Source organism: Eufriesea mexicana, unplaced genomic scaffold, assembly GCF_001483705.2.
Source record: "Eufriesea mexicana isolate 0111107269 unplaced genomic scaffold, ASM148370v2 scaffold757, whole genome shotgun sequence".
Lineage (NCBI taxonomy): Eukaryota > Metazoa > Arthropoda > Insecta > Hymenoptera > Apidae > Eufriesea > Eufriesea mexicana.
In genome coordinates this window covers 1,421,465-1,435,072 of record NW_016908927.1, presented here as the reverse complement: position 1 = coordinate 1,435,072, position 13,608 = coordinate 1,421,465, and positions in this window count along the sequence as shown.

The following is a 13,608-nucleotide window of genomic DNA, read 5'->3' as shown; positions in this document are numbered from 1 at the left end:
TTAGTATACATATATATATATATATTTTTTTTTTTTCTAGATCCGTTATCGCTCTAGATATTAAAAATTGACGAAACAGTACTGAGTACAACCATCATCACAGTACTGTAGCCGTTGGATTAATTTGTTCACTGACGATTTAAATTCCACAGCAATTATAGATAATCAATGCATGGAGCAGCTGTGTCTAGAGACATTAACAACTGACAGTATGGCACTTAGTACATCCGCCAACAGAGCACTGTATCTGTTGGATTAGTCTATACATTGACTATTTGACCGCTATAGCAATTCTAGATTGATGAATGGATATATCATATATCGGTTGTCATATTGACAAAACGGCAATACATTACTGAGTGTAGCCATCTACACAAGACTGCAGCCCTTGAATTAAACTGTTCGCTGATCATCTAAGTTGTTCAGCAATTCCAGAATGAAAATGGATATATCAATTGTCGCTGGAGATATTGACGTGTGACAATACAGTACTCAGTATAGCCAGGAACAGAGCATTGGTATCGTTGGAATAATCTGTTCACAGATGACTTATGTTCCACAACAAACCTAGAATACTCAATGTATAGATCAGTTATGGCGTGAGATACTTACAACTGACATTACGGATCTTCGTACATGCATCAACAGAGCGCTGTAGGCGTTTGATTAGTCTGTTCAATAATGATTCATGTACCATAGCAGTTCTAGAATAACGAACGACAGATACATTGTCACTCGAGATATTAACAAGTGACAAAACAGTACTGAGTACAGCCATTATCAGAGTACTGTAGCATTGGGATTAATTTGATCACTGATGATTTCAATTTCACAGCAATTCTAGAATAATCAATAGATAGATCAGGTGTGGCTAGAAATATTTACATTTCCCTGTATGGTACCTAGTACATACACTAACCGAGCATTGTATCTCTTTGATTAATCTGTTCACTGATGATTTAAACTCTATAGCAATTCTAGAATGATGTATGTATAGATCAATTATCGTCGCATACATTGCCAGATGACAATACAGTACCGAATGTAGCTATCTACACAATACTATTGCAATGGATTTACTCCGTCCGCTGATCATCTAAGTTCCCCGGGAATTGTAGAATAACCAATGGATAGAGCAATTGTCGTTTGAGACATTGACATATATCAATAGACTACTGAGTATAGCCATCAGCAGAGTATTGTAATGGTTTCATTAATCTCTTCACTGATGAATTAATTTCCATAGCAATTCATGAATGATAAAAGACAGATCCGTTATCGCTCGAGATATTAGTAATGGACAAAACAGTACTAAGTACACACATCATAACAGTACTGTAGCGGTTGTATTGATTTGCTCACTGATGATTATGTTCCACTGCATTTCTAGTATAACCAATGTATAGGCCACGTATGACTAGAGATATTAACAATTTACAGTACCGTACACAGTACATCCACCGACAGAGCACCCTTAGCGCTGGATTATTCTGTGCACTGATTATTTTAATTCTATGACAATTCTAAATTGATCAATGTATAAATTAGTTATAGTTGGAGACATTAACAATTGACAATATTGTACTAACTACAGCCGTCACAACAGTACTGTAGCCGGTGTATTAATTTGCTTACTGATGACTTCAATTCCACAGAGTATCTAGAGTTATCAATGTATGGATCACTTGTGGCTTGAGGTACTTACAATTTACAGTACGGTGCTTAGTACGTCCACCAACAGAGCACTGTAGCCGATGGAGTAATCTGTTCTGTGATGAGCTAAGCTCTATAGCAATTCTAGAATGATCAAGGGATGGACCATATTATCTCTAGCGATAATTCGTCCATCCATTGATCATTCTAGATCTGGAACAGAATTTCTATGATCATTGTATAGATAGATTCAGTGGTTATTGGACTGTGCATATGACTGTTTTCAGTACTTCATTGTCATTTGCTATTATCTCTAACGATAATTGATCTATCCATTAATCATTCTGGAATTGTTATGTAATATAATGATCAATGAACTGATTAATACTGTGGCTACAGTCCTGTGTAGGTGGATATAGTCAGTAATGTGTGGACAGCTGCTAATATCTCTAGTCATGCTTGATGAATCCAATGAACATTGTGGATTTGCGACAGAATCTGCGTGATCAGTGAATAGATTATTAGAACGGCTATAGGCCAGTGTAGGTGGGCATACACAGTACTGTACGGACAAATGCTATTATCCCTGGCGACGGTTGGTTTATCTATTGATCTTAATGGGATCGGTATAGAATGTAATGATGACTGTATAGAACAAACGCACTGCTGTGTTACTGTGTTGATGGCTGCCGTACACTATACATGGCTATGCTCACTACTGTATGGCCAGTTCCTGATATCTGCAGCGATAATTGATCTATCCGTTGTATATTCTAGATTTGCCACAGAATTTAGGTGATCTGTGAATAGATTCATTCGCCGGTTATATTACAGTGTTAATGGTCATGCACTGTACTGTATTGTCAAGTGTTAATGTCCGGGCCGCCAATTGATCAATCCACTGATCATACTAGACTTGTTCTAGAATTTAGTGATCAGGTAAGAGATTAATCCAATGACAAGAGCTCTGTGTGGGTGTATATTCTCAGTACTGCATTGTCAAATGTCAATATCCCTGGCGATATTTGATATATCAATGGATCATACTGGAATTGCTACAGAATTCAGAGGATCAGTGAATAGATTAATTCAGTGGCAATAGCAGAGTGTAGGTAGTTATATTCAGTACCGTATTATCAATTGTTAATGTCTCCAGCGATACATCATTTATCTATCGATCACTGTATGGACTAATACAATTTCTATGGTACTGTGTACCAAGGCTATATTCTGGACCGTATTGTTAATTGCTATTGTTTGCAGCGATAATTTGTATATACATTGGCAATTCTTCAATTGCTATGGAATTCAAATTCTCAGTGTGTAGACTAATCAAGTGGCAATGGTACTGTGAGGATAGCAATACTCAGTACTGTATTGATATTTGTAAACGTTTCCAGCGATAAATGATCCATCCGATGACCATGCATGAATTGCTATAGAATATACCTGATCAGTGATTAGATTAAGCCAATGGATATAGTACTGTGCAGATGGCCATACTCGGAGCTTTATTGTTATTTTTTGATCTCTCCTACGATAAATTATCTATACATAAGTATTTCTGGAACTTCTATAGAAATTAAATGGTCCGTCAATAGATTATGTCAATGGCTATAGTACTGTGTTGGCAAATATACTCGGTACTCTGATGTCAATTGTCATGATTTCTAGCCATAATCGATCTGTCCACTGATCATTCTGGAATTGCTACAGAATGCTTATGGTCTGCGAATAGATCAATTCAATGTCTATAGTACTGCGTGGATGACTGCACTCAGTACTCTACTGTCAATTGTTAATATCTCATACGATAATTGATCTATTCATTGTCAATTCTATAATGGCTATAGAATTGAAATGATTAGTGTTTGTATTAACCTAGTGACTATAGTGCCGTGGGTGGCTGTACTCAATACTGCGTTGTCACTGGTCGATATCTCATGCGGTAATTTATCTGTACATTGATCAGTCTTGAATTGCGATAGTATTGAAGTGATCAGTGAGTTGATTATTGCGACGGTTGTAGTAGCGTGAATATGGAAATACTCAGATCTGTATTACCAATTGCTAATATCTCCCGCGATAATTGGCCTATCCATTGATCATTCAAGGACTGCTATATAATTTATACGATTGGTGAATGCATCACTTCAATGACAATAGTACTGTGTAGATGGCTACATTCCCTGCTGCATTATCAATTGTTAATATCTCTAGCCATAATTGATATATCCAAAGGTCATTCCGCAATAGCTACGGGATTAAGATGATCATAATCATGATGGTCTGGCGATAATTGATTTACCCATTGGTCATTCCAGCTTTCCTATAGAATGTGGATGACCAGTAAATAGATTAAACCAATTTAAATAATACTGTGTTGATGGTTGCACCCAGTACTGTAAATTCAGTTGCTAATATCTCTAGCCATACTTGATCTATCCATTAATAATTCTGTAACTGGTACGGAAATAATGTGATCATTCAATAAACTACTCAAATGGCTATAGTACTGTACAGGCGGCTATTCGCAGCACTGTATTGTCAACTGTTGGAGGTACTAGAGGTAATTGATATATATACACACATATACATACATACATACATACATATATATTGAACAATTTAGAATTACTATGGAATCTATATGAGCATTGCGGATAGATTAGTCCAATGGCTATAGTACTCAATAGCTGGCTATACTCAATGTCAATTGTTGACATCTCCAGCCATAGTTGATCTAGCCATTGACCGTTCTGGTACTGCAAAAGGATTTAATGATCAGTGAATATAGTATGCCAAAGCCTATATATCTGTGTAGGTGGCTATCGTACTGTGTAGATAGATATCCTCAGTACTTTATTGTCAGTTACTAATAGCTGTAGCCATAATTAATCTATCCATTGATCTTTCTAGAATTGCTATGGAATTTAATGGTCAGTGTATATAACATTCCAATTTTTATTGTTTGGAGTTGCTGGATATACAAAGTACCCATATGCAAGTTTTCAGTTTTTAATATCTCTAGCTATAATTAATCTATCCATTGATCACTCTGTAATTGTTAAAGAGTCTAGATGAACAATAAATAGATTAATTCATTGGTAATAGTGCACAATGGATGCCTGTACTCACTACTGCATTGTCAACAATTATTATCTCCAGCGGACATTCGCCTGTATATTGATCACTCTAGAATTGGAGTAGTATTTAAATGATGAGTGGATAGATCAATCCAATGACTATAGAAATGAGTAGTCGGCTAAACTCTGCATTGCATTCTCAAATGTCAATATTTCTAGCGATAATTGGTCAATCCGTTGATATTTCTAAAATTGCTGTGGAACTTGTATAATTTGTGAACAGATTAATCCAATTGCTACTCTACAGTGTATATGGCTATATTAAGTAATGCCTTGTCAATTGTTAATGTCTGTAGCCGAAATTAATCTATCCCTGAATGCATCTGGTATTGCTATTTAATACATAAAATCAGTTAATTGTTTCGATCAATGCCTAAAGTGCTGTGTAGGTATATGAAGCCAGTACTGAGTCGTAAATTGTTAATATCTGTAGGTGTAATTCATGTATCCATTGAACATTCTGGAATTGTTAAAAAATTTAATGATCAGTGAATGGTTTAACCCGAAGCCTGTAGTTCTGTTTAGGTGGATATACTCTGCACTCTGTCATTTCTTGATATCACAAACGTTCAATGATCATTCCGTTGATCATTCTGGGACTGCTGTACAATAATAATTATCAATGGGTACATTAATCCAATTGCTTTGGTAGTCTGCAGATTACCATACTTGCTACTCCATTCTCAATTGAAAATATCTTTTGTAAGAATTGATCAATCCATTGATAATTCTTGTATTGCTATGGAACTTATATGATCAGTGAGACGATAAATACATTCCCTATAATACTGTGTTATTGGATATACCCCGCACTGTATTGTCATTTTTCAATATCACAAGCGATAAATGATTTATTCATTGATCATTCTAGAATTGCTATGGAACAAACATTATCAATGTGTAGATTAATCAAATGGTTGTCGAACTTGCGTAAATAGCTAAACTGAGCACTGTACCTTCCAGACAAAATTACTCTGGCGATAATTGCTCAATCCTTTAATAATTCTAGAATTGCTATGAAATATATGTGATCGGTTAATAGATTAATACAGTGGCTATAGTTGTTTGTAGATGGGTACTTCCTGCACTTTATTCTCGATTGTGAGTATCCTAAGCGATAATTGAAGTTTCATCTGATCATTCTTGTAATGCTGCAGTATATGAATGAGCAGTGTGTAAATTAGTCGAATAGCTATAGTACTGCTAGTGTGAATAAACTCAGTACAGAGATGACAATATCTCTAGCCATAATTCATATATCCAATGGTCATTCTGCAATTTGTATGGCATTTCGTGATCAGTGAATAGATTAATCAAATGGCAATGATGCTATTCGTTTGTATTTGGCGCCTAAGAGTAGTCTGCTGCGCTCTGCTACACTTTAGTGCACACAGCAATACTCCAATCAGGTTAAGTTAGGAAAGGTAGTACTTATAACGTTAGGTCAGGTAAGAACAGGACAGCAGTCTGCGTTATTCGCTGCTATTCGGTGGTGTTCATCGTTTCACTGTGGATGCTGTACTGTGGCTAGGTAACGTTTGGTTAGCTAGGGTTAGGAATTTGTGCTTTTTACGTTAGGTTGGGTTTCGAATCTGTACTTTTCGCTGCAATTCTATGGTTTTGGCGCTTTACTGAACACTGCTGAGCTTTCCAGCACTCTGCCTTTCACTGCTGCCGTTTGTTTATATGCGGCATGGTAAGATACGTTTGGTTAGGTTATGTTGGTTTAGATTAGGAATCTGCCCTAACCTCTGCATTTCGGAGGTATTCGGTGTGTTACCGTGGTCTATTTCGTTTCGCTTTTTTTTTTGCTACACTTAGGTTTGGTTAGGTCAGGCTAGGTCATGAACCAGTGCCATTAACTGATATTTCGTTATGACCAGCGCTTTCCCGTGCTCTGTTGATCTCTGTCACGCCCTGTTGTGCCCCGCTGCGCTTTCCTGTGGTTTGACGCGTTGAAGTTTATATTCGGAAGAGTCCTTGTCGAAAACTATGCCAATCTGTGGTACTCGGTGTTATCCGGCTCTATAATGTGCCCTGCTGCGATCTGCTTTGCTCCGCTTCGTTTAGGATAGGTGGGGAAGGTGCTGTAAGATTTGGTAAATCATAATGTTTTGGTAAAACATAAAGGCTGAATAAGTTTGGCGCGGTTAGGTAATGTAAGGTTAGGAATCTGTGATATTCGATGCTTTTTAGTGGTATCATTTACCATACCGTGCTCTTCTGCCGTCTGCACCTGTAGCGTCGCTATTTGAATCGGTGCTGTTCGAAGCAGTGCTATTCTGTTATAATCGATCTTATCCGGCGCTATACCGTACTCTGCTGCGCTCAGCTGCTCTTTCCTGCGCTCTGCTGTGCCTGAACGTAGATACATACGGTAAGGTGGGGTAGGTTAGGATGGGCTATATTAAATTAGGTCAGGTTATATATCTGTGTTATTCACTGCTGTTCTTTTGTGTTCGGCGCTTCACTGCTCCCTGCTCATCCGTGCTGCCGCCTACGGCTCTCTGCTGCAGTCTGCAGTGTTAGCCTTGCAAATTAGTCTTATGCTTTCGCTATATAATGCTAAGTTTTACTATACCGACCTATTTGGCGATCGGCAGAACTCTGCTGCAATCTGCGGCCCCGTGATGTGCACTGCTATGGCGGCGTTGATATTTGGTGCGGTACGGAGTGTAAGTAGTGCTAAACTGCCCTAATTGGAACATTTCGGTTACCTCTTCTGCGCTCAGCTGCGCTGTGCTGTTCTCTGCGGCAGTCTGCTGCACTCCGCAATTCTTTGCTATGGCGGCGTTGGTGTTTGGTGCGCAGCTAGCCCTATATTATGCTAATTTGTACTAGTCTATTCTATTCGGCGATCTGCAGATATCTCCAGCGTTCTGTGATGCGCTAGCCGCTCTCTGTTGTGCGCTGTTGTAGCGGCATTGCTCTCCCAATATAGTGCTAGTCTGTGTTATACTTCTCTGCTCTGCTTTCCTCACGCGGCGTTGCTCACTGGTGCTGTGCTGTCCCTAAAAGCAGTTACACAGAGCTATTCGTTGCACTTCGGTCATCTGCTGTCCCCTGCTACGTTTTGCGGCTCCCTGCTGTGGGTTGCTGTGGCGGCGTTGCTATCTGCTTCATCGCTACACCTATACATTGCGTATCTCGGCTACTCGGTAATATTCGGCGAACAGAATAGCTCTGCTGTGCACTGCTATGCCCTGGTGCGCTCTGCTGTACGCTGCTTTTGTTAGGTAGGTATGCTAGTGTAGGATGCGTTTGCCTAGGTTAGGTTAGGATAAATTAGGAATCTGTACTATTCCCTGCTATTCGATTGTATTCGGCATTTTACTGAGCTCTGCATACCTCTGCTGCGCTCTCATGCGCTCTGCTGCGGTTAGGTTAGGGAAGGTAGAGTACTTTAGATTCCTTAATATTATGTTAGGTTTGGTTAGATTAGGCTATGTTGGTTTAGGTTCGGGTAGGTATCTGTGCTATTTTGTGCTTTCGGTTGTACTCGGCGCTATATTATTCTCTGCTTATGTATGTCACAGCCTGCTGCACTCTGTTGTGGTTAGGATAGGTAAGATGGGGTGGGGTAGGTTAGATTTGGTTAGGTTGGGATGGAATAGGAATCTGTGCTACTCGCTGCTGTTCGCTGGTATTCCGCGCTTTGCTACGATCTGCTGGATTCTCCTGCGCTCTGTTGTGCTCCGTTGTAATTAGGTTAGGTATGCCAGAGTAGGTGATGTTAAGTATGGCTAGAATATCTTTGGTTAGGTTATGTCAGTACACCAAACTGTGCAATTAGCTGCTACTTGGGGGCATTCGGCGCCTTATTGTAGTCTGTTGCACCTTCCTGCTCTCTGCTGTGCCCAGCTGTTGTTAATTTAGGTTATGCTAGCTAAGGAATCTTTGCTACTTGCAGCTGTCCGTCGTTGTTCGTCGCATTGCTGGGCGAAACTCTAATCTCCTGCGCCCTGGTGCGCCCTGCTGCGATCAGCTGCACCCTGATGTGCTCTCCTCTGCTTGCGGTTGTATTCAATGCGATGCCGGGCAAGGAAGTGATGTGCTGTGGCGACGGTGCTACTCGGAGTTGTGCCGTCCTGAGTAGTGGTGTCCTGTGCTGTCCGGTTAGGTGATATCCGCTGCTATTTAGTGTTCTGGTTTGCTATATTACGTTCTGCAGGGAACTGCTATGATGGTAGAGCATTTAAATTTCATGCATGTATAATCGATGTTCTCTATTTCCTTCTAGATGCGCCATCCAATCCGGGTGCATCTTGCGGGCGGCGAAAAGAGAGACAGGGAGTAAAAATTCAATGGCTGTTTCCGCAGGAACACCGAAACCTGCATCACACACTTCCCTTTTCTTTTCTTGAATATGTATACGCCTGTTAGCATGCGATATCAGCTTTGGCACTGCAAATTTCATTTTTGGGCTAGCTTTGAACTTTTGATACTACGCGCAATAGGAAATCAAAAATGGAGAATGAAAGGATAGAATTTTATACCGAATTTGTGTCAGCAATGAAAGATACGTAATACAAAGTTTCGTCAAACTGTTGATGACAATTCATGTAATGCGGAGATCAAGGAAAATTGCTTTAAAATTATTTCTTTAGAGGCAGATATGGAGATTAGAGTAATTATATAAAGAAAATGTAGACATACACTTAACAAAGAGTACACAATAAGGGAATGAAGGTATTAATAACTATTATAATCGTTGTTAGTCGAGTATATCGCCAATGATAGTAGTGGCTAATATAATTGATGGTATGTATTGTATTGTCCGATTGGCAGATTTCAATCATCTTCGTGATTAAATTAATTTCAAAATTCGACAGTACGTATTTCACCGCATATCAAAATTTTACTCGTATTTTTCTAGTAGCATATGCGTAGTATAATTCAAAATATGTTATAAATCTTTTATACTCCTGCGGTTTGCAAACATGACGAGGTTAGTTTGTTGAATTAGGTGACCCCGTTAATTAACGTCACTGTCTTAATGTAAATACGTAATACTTACATTATGCATCCTCAATAGCCAAAACACTACAAACGTTCAAACTCATCGCTAACTGCATCCCTCCTTTCAAGCTCAACCCTTCCCATTCAACTACTGCCAAGCAAGTACACTATTCAGCATTGCATTCGATTCTGAAGAACTAGAATCCATAGTTCTCGAACTTGAAAATCCGAAGAAAAATAGTGCTGGAAATAGTAAAAGGGCAGAAAGATGGAGGACGCACACATCTTTCTATTTTCATCATTGCAACTTCCCTCCAGCCTTGTCTTCTTATCTGCATTTTTATCGCCCCTTTTTCTAAAACCGCTCGTCTCTCGGTTATGCATTGCTCCTCACGACTCGATTACATCTCCTTTATCTTTACAATATCCACAACGCCTCAATTCAGCAAATTAATTAGTACTCAATGGACAAGATTTGAGCTACACTCACAATCGCCATCGTAACGCAGACACGCCTGAGATGAAATTTTATTAGTAGATTCAGCGTGCAAGTAGTATTCAACTTTAGTTATCATTACATTCGTTCTTTATTGGTTCGTGCCAATAATTTTGTCATTTGTTGTGTCTGAGGTGAATATTTACATTTAGATGAGGGTTAAAGTTACTGCAAATTTTGCTATGTACTTTCCCGTATAAGTAGTACTACTTAATTTTACTTCAATTTATATGTACACTGTATTCAGAAAGAAGTGGATTTGTCATTTTGAAATAAAAATATCTTCGTGGATGAAAAAGATTTAGTTAATGCTTTGGAATGATATTTCCGGGTATTTATTCAATGTATAAGCTGCCGTAGAAAATAATTGAGATGTTCTTCAACGTGAAGTGGATATCTTGGACTAGCATTGTATAATATAGAATGTAGAATAGTATGAAATAATGAGGGCTACTGAACTTCGTTTTGTAAAAATGAATGTAAGGAAATGGTTATATTTTAAATTTCGTAGAATAGCGCAATTTTCTGTTTCTTTCATTACAACAAATGATTCTAGTAATATCCAAATTAAGTCGAAGGTGATAATTTGGATTCAACCTAAACTATGTATATCGGCAAAACTCTACTTACAAGTAGTTTTATTGAGTGCTTTAGTATACAGTAAGTTTACTTCTCCTCCTTTTCAACGTATTTTCAATAATTCGTGAATACTGTATTTCTCCTTATTTCAGTCGTTAATTCAACATACCTGTCTCTTTAACCTCGCTCCGTAATCGATTGATTTCACATCATATGGTACAACTATTAAATTATAAAGCAGAATTTAAGGAGGAAGGTTTCTCTCAATATATACAAGAGTAATGAATAAAAACGAAAAGTCTCTACCGCAACGAATTTCATAAACAACCACAAATCTGTGATAAATAATCGCCCACGATTACGTGTATACAAATTCAGCCACTAAATTTTTGAAAACGACATGAGCTCGAAGGTCAAATCTCGGATACACGAATTACGCCAGGAAATTGAAAGCAAAATTATTCTGAAACGAAGAGACGATGACGGTGCAGAAATTCATGTAATGTAATGTTGGCCATAGTATTAGGGATGGGGTGGACGAAGTTAAATGTGGTGAACGGTGTATCGGTGTTGCGGGCGAAAAACGAATGCTAATGAGGTACTCACGACACCCATCATGTATAGCTAGACTAGGGATTGCGCTCATTATTTCGATTCCCCTGTGTATGTATGCGCGTGTGTGATACTTTTCTTCCCTTTGGCAACATCGTCCAATTTTTTTAGTCCTCGCTTTCTCCCTCTGTTTTTCCCTTTGCAACCACATGGCTATAACAGATACACGTGACAGAGAATCGCCAGAAAGGATGACGAGAATCGATGTGCGCACGCATACTCGTGATGGGATCGAATGTTCCTTGCGCATTCTTTTGCAAGTGTTTGTAGGAACACGTAGGCGTTAATGCGAATTTGGTAACTAAACGCTTGTGAGTGCTACTGGTGAATATGAAAATGTGAAAAATTATTTCTGTCTCCATTTTTAATAGCCATTTACGTAGATATCTTGAGAATATTTTTTAGGAAAGAAAATTGGATATAGTGCTGGTATTAGTATAGTATAAATTATTTAAATATGATTATGTATCTTAAGACAGGGAGTGTGGTAAAATTAGTATATTTTGTAGAATACATACATTCGTACATAAAATTCAGAATGATATTCTAGTAACGGTAAGAATGAAATGAGAGATGATGTGAAAATGGTAACATTGCATATTGTGTCTTTAGAATCTTTTATTACGTCCTTCCTACGTATTATAATTTAGCGCAGTGTCACATTAAAAATATAATATTACGTATTACATATTTTGAGGTTTTTGTTATACTGGTATTACCTCTGTAGTTAATCCACAATATTAGTCTAGAAATCAAATTTATTTCTAGCGATGTGGTTTTAGATGAATTAATTATCCATGGTTAGTAGTAATTAAGAAGAATATCGTCTGCAATTCAAATTCTTCATACCATTATTCAATAAACTTGTACTTTGTGGAGATGTCACTATCGACTGCTTCTAAAGGTAGATATTTATTTCTTCTAAGGAAGACAGCAAACATATTCTATGTACAAATCAAAAATTCGCTTCAAATGAAATAAATTATATATGTTGGAAATAAAATTTTTAGCCCCTTTAGTACCGTTAGGGATGATTAAAAATTTCTTGACAATATTCCAACAGATATTGAAATAAATAAATCTCTAACGTGCGTTAAGAATTATAATTATTCTGATTACTAGTGGCATAGAAACAAAGGGTTTTGATTCGAAGTAATGGATTACTTTGTCTGAAAATGAAATTAAATTCATTACAAAATTGTTTCAGCGAAACTTTGCTAATTCCCGTGAATTGAGAATTCACTCTAATTTTAAATAGAAGCAGATTATCCTATCAATACAGGGCAATCGTGTACATAATCATACCGAGTAAATGCAGCTCACTTTTTCTTCGCAGATAGGAATACGGTTCTCGTATAAGTTCAGATTGCGTGTATAACTTTCGAGCGAGTGTTCTTCCGAATGAATAACGTATTCGATATCCAAGTCTCGCTGGCATTCGTTTAGAACATGCAATAAAACACGCACAAATATACTGAAAGAAACGAATTTAAAGTATCGTAATATTAATTGCTCTGTACGTAACTTTTCTAATAGAAATAACAGCTTTAAAGCTTAAAAAGTTCAATAGATACCTCACAATAATTATTACAGCAATGAGCATCAACATTCCTCTAAATAATTGAAGCAAAAATTTTGAGCCAACATGCACCAAAGATTTCCAATAAATTGCCCATTGTTTGCAACAAACTTTCAAACAATCTCCTTCCAAGAATTGCCAATAAATCCTTCGCGAAATTTGGAAAAATTGCAAGTAATTCTTTATCAAAATTCGCCAATGAAGTCAGCGAAGATCTTGTCGAAATCCTAGACAAAGGTTACAAAATTGGTACCGGGAAGGAATCCTACGAGACTCGGAGGTCTGGCAAATTCTCTCTGGGCTCCGTCTAATTACTTCCGTCAATAGTGCACACGGTGGACGTTTTTAGAGGTAGTTCCGACAGGAAGCACGTCGATCAAGAGACCTCTTACACGTCTGGCCACGACAACCCGGAGAGGAAAAAGGACACGAAGCAGAAGAGGGAAAAGAGGAAGAGAGGAATAGGAGCCAGCGAGTGTTGGCTGCGTGGAGAGAGTGAAAGCTTTATTTATACGCGTAACGTTCTGTTTATTTTGGCTGACACCGTGACTCTTATAAGTAACGGCACACTCGGTCAAACGCTT